This window comes from Saccopteryx bilineata, chromosome X (genome assembly GCF_036850765.1).
Source record: "Saccopteryx bilineata isolate mSacBil1 chromosome X, mSacBil1_pri_phased_curated, whole genome shotgun sequence".
NCBI classification, from domain to species: Eukaryota; Metazoa; Chordata; class Mammalia; order Chiroptera; family Emballonuridae; genus Saccopteryx; species Saccopteryx bilineata.
The window spans coordinates 118459173-118468168 of record NC_089502.1 but is presented as its reverse complement, the minus strand read 5'-3'; the positions used below and the strand labels follow the sequence as shown (position 1 = coordinate 118468168).

General features: G+C 39.8%; 1 pseudogene; it reads left to right on the top strand.

Moving 5' to 3' along the window:
- The first annotated feature begins 1109 nt into the window (after positions 1-1109).
- LOC136317287 (prefoldin subunit 1-like) lies at positions 1110-8681 on the top strand (annotated as a pseudogene).
- The last annotated feature ends 315 nt before the right edge of the window (positions 8682-8996 follow it).

The window sequence follows — 8996 nt, the reverse complement described above, 5'->3', positions numbered from 1 at the left end:
AAAAAAATTCAAGGCCATTTTTGCCTTGCTCTGAGCTCCCATGAGATTTATCTGTCATTTTTTTTAGTGTTTACTACATTCCATCTGTTATTATAGTTATCAGTTATGAGGAATCATCATCACTATACCTTCATTGTCAGCATCTTTACTAAGATCACTCTAGACAGAAAAGATGTGAGTTGTATGTAAGACAAAATTTCTAAGAAAATGGGACCTACACTCAGATAGTAAGAAAACTTTCAACCTTTTTTCTCTATCAAAATTTGACCACTTCACTTATATGCCAATAATGGTTTCTTTTTTCCTTTCAATTTCCCCAGCTAATTACATTGTAATATTCCCACTAATATAGAATGTAATATTAGTGAAGATATAGCACTGCTTGAGGTCAGTTATAAGCTCTACATAAATAATAATTAGAATGAGAAAGGTAACAAAATGTACACACACCTGTAGTGAATACTTTTTTTTATTTGTTTCCAAATTAGAGGTGGGGAGATAGAGAGACAGACTCTCGCATGCACCCCGACCTGTATCCATCTGGCAGCCTCCATCTGGGGTCGATGCTATCCTCAGCACCCAGGGCTGACACTCAAACCAATGGAGCCACTGACTGCATGAGAAGAAGAAGAAGAGAAGGGGGAGGAGGAGAGATGGAGAAGCAGATGGTCACTTCTCCTGTGTACCCTGACTGGGAATTGAACCCAAGAAATCTACACACCAGGCCAATGCTCTACCACTGAACCAACCGGCCACGACCCGAATTTAACTTTTAGTGAATGGGTGAGAGATCAGTTCAAGCCTGTATGGAATTAAAAGCCATTCAACACTATATGTGGCAGTATCGGGAGCCTCTCTAGCAGCTCTCATGATACTGTATAGAAATATGAAAACCATCATGCAGGACAATAATAGGAGACATGTTATTTGTTGCTTACGAAATTTCAGTGAAAGCTTGTCTTTAAGTCGGGCATGAACAAAGAAGGACATGACCGAATTGAGACAACATGATACATATCATGTGCTGATAATACCATAAAATTATTTCCCTGATCAATTCCATATCTTTTCATACACCGATGTATTGTTTTACCATGATGTAATGAGCTATGACTACCACAGCTGGAGTAAGAGGGTTAGAGGGTGAATGGGTAGGTTGAAGATACCTCATAGTAGTCAATACATTCTCTGAGTGTTACTTTTCTCCCCAACTATTATTAGCTGCTACATATGGGGTGATGGCAGTTTTTTTACATTTACTATTTATTTATTTCTTTTCTTTAACCATATGTGGTCTAATGTTTTAACTTTTCATATGAAAAGGCCCAATATGATAATGCCTACTACCAAATCACAATGTGGTAAAATTGATGTCTGACTTCTAACAGTTTACCTAATTCCCAAACCAATGTACCTTTTGATAACTGGCCCTACTATCTCCCCAAATATACTTCTCTGATAAAAAGATAAAAAAAAATTAGAGACAAAAGATAAAAATTTAGAGAACATTTATAATAAAATGTTCTTTTGGGTTGGGTTTCCCCAGAAGTAGACGCTGGGTCTATTCAAATGCAAATAATTTATTTCAGAGCTGATCCTAGGAAGTACAGTAAAGAGGTGGGTAAGTGAGAATAAAGCCAGTTCAGTGTGGGTTAATGAGCATTTTGTCACTGTGATCAACTGAGGTTCAATACCACTTGGCCTCTAGGAGACTGAGTTGTCTCACCTCAGAGCCAAGGAAGAAGGACTATTTTACATCACCTCTCACCTGTAATTTGTTAAGAGCAATTCTCAATGATTTCACTTCTGGGACACTTTCAGCTAAGTCAAAATCAAATGTAAACCCTGAAGCAAAGACTCAAATTATAGTAAGAAGTTATAGGTCTATATGGGAAAGGTGATTTCCTAGAATAGAGGGGAGGGCACCAAGACCATCTTTTATAGGAAGCTAGTAATTTTTCATGAATTGGTAGAAAGGAATATGTCACTTTAGTATCTTTCAATTGAATGAAATAAACTTTCAATTTGGTTGACTTGATAGTGTACTTTGAATCAAAGTTTCTTTTTGTTGTTTGTTTGTGTTTTTGTTTTTGCATTTTTCCAAAGCTAGAAATGGGGAGGCAGTCAGACAGACTCCCGCATGCATCCGACCAGGATCCACCCGGCACGCCCACCAGGGGGCGATGCTCTGCCCCTCTGGGGCGTCGCTCTGTTACATCCAGAGCCATCCTAGCGCCTGAGGCAGAGGCCACAGAGTCGTCCTCAGCGCCTGGGCCATCTTTGCTCCAATGGAGCCTTGGCTGCAGGAGGGGAAGAGAGAGACAGAGAGGAAGGAGAGGGGGAGGGGTGGAGAAGCAGATGGGTGCTTTTCCTGTGTGCCCTGGCCAGGAATTGAACCCAGGACTCCTGCATGCCAGGCCAATGCTCTACCACTGAGCCAACCTGCCAGGGCTGAATCAAAGTTTTATAGCCTGCAATTACTATTAGGTTCAGTAATTTATTACTAATTACATTATCATTATATTAGAATGAGCCTTATTCCATACAACCTTTCTCAACCTTCAAAGCAGGTTCCATTTCACATTTAAAATATATTTCTGCTAGGCAGGCTCAGAAAGTGAGCCAAGATAGTGGCACCGGTAGATCTGGAGTTAAAGGCCTTGACAGTGCTTCAAGCCAAATTATTGACACTCAACAGAAGGTAACAGTTTTAGACATACAGCCTGAATAGCTGAACAGAATAAAAAAGCACGCACATCTTCAGAGGTGGATTAAGGTCGGCTGAGGCCCCAGGCACAGAAGAAAATATTGGGCCCCTTAAAAAAAGAGACAGGAAAATAAAAATACATGTTAACCATATTTAACCATATATATATATTTTTTTTTAATTTTTTTTTTTTGTATTTTTCTGAAGCTGGAAATGGGGAGAGACAGTCAGACAGACTCCCGCATGCTCCAGACCGGAATCCACCCGGCACACCCACCAGGGGCGACGCTCTGCCCACCAGGGGGCGATGCTCTGCCCCTCCGGGGCATCGCTCTGCCGTGACCAGAGCCACTCTAGCGCCTGGGGCAGAGGCCAAGGAGCCATCCCCAGCACCCGGGCCATCTTTTGCTCCAATGGAGCCTTGGCTGCGGGAGGGGAAGAGAGAGACAGAGAGGAAGGAGGGGGGGTGGAGAAGCAAATGGGCGCTTCTCCTGTGTGCCCTGGCCGGGAATTGAACCCAGGTCCCCCGCACGCCAGGCCAACGTTCTACTGCTGAGCCAACCGGCCAGGGCCTGTTAACCATATTTTTAAATAAATAAAAAATATTCTGTACTATTAATGTTAAAATTGCACATATGAAACCAAACTTGGTGTCATTAGAAAAAAGTGTCCAGTTGGGGATTTATGGGGCCCTTCAGAAGTCATGGCCCAGGGCACACATCTGGTGCCACCACCATTAAATCCGCCTCTGCACATCTTACAGATACAGAGATTATGATTTTGATAGATGAAACTAACATGTATGAAGGTGTAGGAAGAATGTTTATTCTTCTGTCCAAGGACATAATTCACAATTAGCTGTTAGAGAAACGGAAAGTAGCAAAACAAAAAATTAAAGAATTGGAACAGAAAAAATCCCACCTCAATCGCAGCATGGAGGAAGCTGAGAACGACATTTGGGAGATGCTGATGGCACAAAGAGTACCATACAAAGCCTCTAGGGAAGTCTTTCCTCCTGAGCACTCCCATTCCTGGCAAGGGCAAGGGGTCTGTGCAGGGAAATGGCCTCTGCTTTACGCTGATGGATGTTTTATCTGTATGGTCTGGTAACCCTATGTGTTCTACATCATTCTGAGTCCCTTTCAAATCCCAACCCTGTACTTTTTATCCTGGCTCTGCCTGCCAACTCTGGCTAAGACACTTCTCTCTCCTGGAGGTGAGTCATGAATTCCCAGGAGAGAAAAAATGGGAGCCTGGACAGATAGTGGAAGTCTGCCCACACCTCCTACTATCATGCTGGTCAGATGAATAAAAGACATCTGTGCCCCCAACTGCAATAAAATAAAATAAAATGTTCCTGATAAAAATGGGGTACACCTTCAATTAAATTAATTAAAAGCATCAGAAGATCCATCTGCTTAAAAATGGTTGCTACCTGGATCCACTATTGATATCACCCATATTGGTTGACACGCCATCACACTAGCTGACACAGTGAGGGAGGTCATCGATCTATAACATGATCAATTCTCTCACTTTCCCTATGTAGTTTAGCCCAGAATTTATTCTCTATATTTCCTACATTCAAAAATGTACATTTTTCTTCTTTTTTTAAATTCATTGACTGATTTTAGAGAGACAGGATGAGAAAGAAAGAAAGAGAGAGAGCAGCATTCATTTGTTGTTCCACTTAGTTGTGTATTCATTGGTCGCTTCCTATATGTGCCCTGACTGAGGATTGAACCTACAATTTTGGTGTTTCCCGACTACTCTCACAGAGCTAATTGGCTAGGACCTAAAATTTTTTCCTTGATTCATTTATTTGGGCACAAACAACTATCAAGATGGCATTATTTTCTCAAACCTGGAAAATAAAAACAAGCAATCATCTATAAAATGTTCCTTTAATATGCAATTACAGGTTTAAATGCATCCTTACTAGAGATTATGGTTATACCTCCCCCTTACCTTGTACTCAACCAGTTGCTTTGTCCATGGTTAATATGTTTATTCATGAATTATGCTACAAGTGTCATCATATTTATGTTTTGTAAATGTAATCACAATATTTGATTTTCTTGAATAATACAATATAATAAAAGGTATCACCTGCTTTGCTACTATAATCATAAATAATTGCTTTGTTCTTTAATCAATTAATACTGTAATATGCACAACTGAATTCTGTAAGCCTCAATGTGCTCTTTAAACACAGTGCACTAAATTTTGCTATGCAGGAAAATGACTACTTATAAAGAATGAATAAAATTTCTATGAAAAGCATCAAAATAAATAATTAAATATGCATAGCTCCTGGCATGTGGCTTCCTATCATAGAAAACTGTGATTTTAAAAAAAGGAACCAATTTTCTATAAACTTATGCATCTTTGAGATTTTCCCTCTACAGCGATGATTTAGGAGATTATAAAAGAACTAAATGTGTTTACTTCTTTATTATTCCATCATATCACAAAGCTATGTATTAGAGCAAGCAGGATGTAAACAGCTCATCTCATTGGACACATCCATTGAATTCTTCCTCTCTTTGCAGCTGCAGGGAACCTGCATTCTGGCAGACTGTCCAGATGTGGACCTGAAGTTAGGCGGTAAACCAATCACAGGTTAGCTCTGCTCTTCCATTGCTGGCATTGTATGTCCCTACTTTCCAACTTCATATTCCTTAGAAAGTAGTTTTCATTTTCTAATGAAAACTCAGTAGGAAAATGAAATTAGATATATGCTTTTAATTTCAGGTCTACTCTGCAATAACCATGATGCATACATGGATGCTTGGTGAAGTTCATCATTTTCTATTAGTGACGAAGGAAGGGAAATGGTTACAATTTCACTTTGTATTAATTTACCAATATGCCTAAATTTGTTAACCTAATAAACTTAACTGTCATGTTATTATTTTATGATTTTACTTGATCATTCCATTAAATCACTTTTGTTGTTTTCTCAATGGATAATTTAAATGATTTAAATCTCAGTGGGAGGCAGTGTAAATCACAAAGGAAATCAAGCTTAAAGTACTGTGCTCTATCCATTTCTAATATGTAGGGTAACTTGTTCTTTTGTTTCTAATTATTCCAACTTCTACCAGCATAAAATACACCCAAACTGTAACTCAGCTCAACTTATTTCCATAGTCTATATCAGGGGTAGTCAACCTTTTTATACCTACAGCCCACTTTTGTATCTCTGTTAGTAGTAAAATTTCCTAACCATCCACTGGTTCCACAGTGATGGTGATTTATAAAGTAGGGAAGTAACTTTACTTTATAAAATTTATAAAGCAGAGTTACAGCAAATTGAAGCATATAATAATAATTACTTACCAAGTACTTTATGTCAGATTTTTGCTAAGTTTGGCAGAATAAATCTTTATAAAACAACTTACTATAGTTAAATCTATCTTTTTATTTATACTTTGGTTGCTCCACTACCACCCACCATGAAAGCTGGAATGTCCACTAGTGGGTGGTAGGGACCAGGTTGACTACCACTGGTCTAGATAATTAGATATCATGAAAATCTATTATTCAGGTACTATGGTTAGTTATATTGGAGGGAAAAGGATGCAATAGAAACAATGCTACCATAAAACTCGAACATTTTTTTTACCTGCAGCTGTGTAATTCATTACAACTTTAAGTGAAATCTGAGTCACTCTTTCCCTACGCGCTATGCAAAGGTTAGATGATAAAAGTAGAAACCACAGTTCCAAGGCAGCAATAATCTACAAATAAATAACGTGAAAAGTATAGCACAGTGTTAGTCAAATAAATTTGTAAAAATGATATATATGTTTGCTCGCTTATAGTTTGCACTGGGTGTTGGAGACAGGCTATAAGCTGGCAAAGTCATTATAGCCTAAGGCTTAGTTTTAAGACGAAGCTTTTCCCCACACCTTTGACTGTTGCATGATGTGGGATGGTGCACTCTCATGAGTGCATCCATTATGCCTCAGATAAGTGACTTTGTATCAGAGACTTCCTTGTTTGTATATTGATTAAAGGTTTTGATTTCTACACTGTAAAATGAGGGCAGAGGAACTCATGCTGGAGGAGAGCAGAGAAAGGCCACATGCAGGAGAGGAGAAGCAGCCAAGACGCAGAATGCTGAAGGAGAAGCCAGTTTGTGCAGAGAGAAGGAGATGGGAACAGAGGTGAATAAGGCTGGTGAGATAGAAACCTTTAATTCTGGGAAACTCAGATAAGTGAGTGGCTTTGGGAGCCCTGAATAGAAAGGGAAGTGTTTTCCTACTGTGTGTATTTCTTGCCCGCCGGGTGCAAGCTAGGATTAAAGGTAATGGCCCACCAGTTCTTGGCTCCGTTGTTTCATTACCGTCTGTCCGAATAAAATGCAAACCTGCACGGGCCAGGTGGCTGTGATGGTGGCCGTGGCTACTGGCCATACACACAGAAAGATAAGTGCTGACATGTATGAGTAGGTTGTTAAGGGAATAATATTAAGGGTGCAAGATTCATCCAAAGATGAAAAAGAGGCACCATATACACTATCTTAAAGGGTTATAAGACATGTGACAAGTGGATATGTGGCAGTAAAAATTGTTTCAGAGTGCAGAGTGGGATCAGTATGACCAAAGGCATATGGCAGAGAACTGTGTTACATTCAGAGAACTCTTTGTATGGTGAGTTCAAGGCCTTCCTATGGTGGGCAAAAAATTTGACCTGAAAACAAGTCAGAGAAAATGTTATAAAGGACTTACCCCCATTGTACAAATTATTTGAATTATATCATAAGGACAATGGGGAGATAACTATGGATTTAAGCAGAGGAATAACATATTAACTTTGACTTTGGAGATATATAAGCCTAGCAGCCCTGTGAAGAGGAAAGTGGAGTGAGGCAAGACCATGGCAAAGTTAGGAGGCTACTATTCAAAGTGAGCTGAGGGGTCTGAACTAAGGTAGTGAGTGGCCGCTGGTTCAGAAAGCAGATGGCAGAGCTGAAAAGAAATTTAAGATACAAACAGACATGGATCTGTATAAAGAGGAAATAATACTTCTTACTTCTAGGTTACCTCCCATGGTTTTTATATAAATAAAATAAAGAAGAAACTATTTTGTTACATGTAAAGCTATCTACAGTTAAGTAAATCCTATTACCAAATGCCTATGAATTAGAGATCCTTGGTGTCATGCCATTCCTATTCTTTCAGGCACAATAAAACATCTGTAATTAAAAACTTTTTGTTAAAATTGTGCTTCTCTCACAACTGAAGAGAAAAAGAACATTATAGGTAACTCATGTTGATTCAAATTTCTATATGGAGGTACCAATGTGTATCTGCTTTGCATGAAGCTAGGGTGGAGGTAGAGCACAGAGCGCATTCCTATAAGCTGTGGCTGATGCAGTGCTGTGAGAACACTCCAGCACCTGAAACCCTCCTAGGCACACCCAGGAGGGAGCTTGCCCGCTATAAGGAAGTGACTCAGTGCCAACCAGGCAGCTCCCCGATATTTTTAGCCATTGGCTTTGAAGAACACACTGTAACACCCTATAGGGTGAACCTGTGTATATAAGCTAGCTTACTTCCTGAATAAAGCGAATCTGCATCACTGAACCTGGTCTCCGGAGTCGGGTCTTTGTGTCTTCATCATACTCACCCCCGGTGGGCCTTGTCCACACTAGGGAGGTGTGGCAAGGGAACTCACTCAGGACTATACTAGAAGCTGAGAGCTAGAAGCACACTGATTCTCAGGCATCTGTGGAACAGTTCTTCCAGGAACAGGAAGGAAAAAATATTTGGGATTAAAATCTATGTGAGAAATAACCAGATCTTAGAATAAATTGCTAAACAGAATTGAAATAAGAAAACTCTTATAATAGGTCTGGTCCCTATTATAATAGGGACCAGATGCCTATGAATTAGAGATCCTTGGTGATCCTAAGGATCTCTATGAATTAGAGATCCTTAATAAAAGAAAGTTAGCCACAGTCTAGTCCAGGGGTCCCCAAACTACGGCCCGCAGGCCACATGCAGTCCCCTGAGGCCATTTATCCGGCCCCCCGCTGCACACCCGGAAGGGGCACCTCTTTCATTGGTGGTCAGTGAGAGGAGCATAGTTCCCATTGAAATACTGGTCAGTTTGTTGATTTAAATTTACTTGTTCTCTATTTTAAATATTGTATTCGTTCCCATTTTGTTTTTTTACTTTAAGATGTGTAGTGTGCATAGGGATTTGTTCATAGTTTTTTTATAGTCCGGCCCTCCAACGGTCTGAGGGACAGTGAACTGGCCCCCTGTGTAAAAAGTTT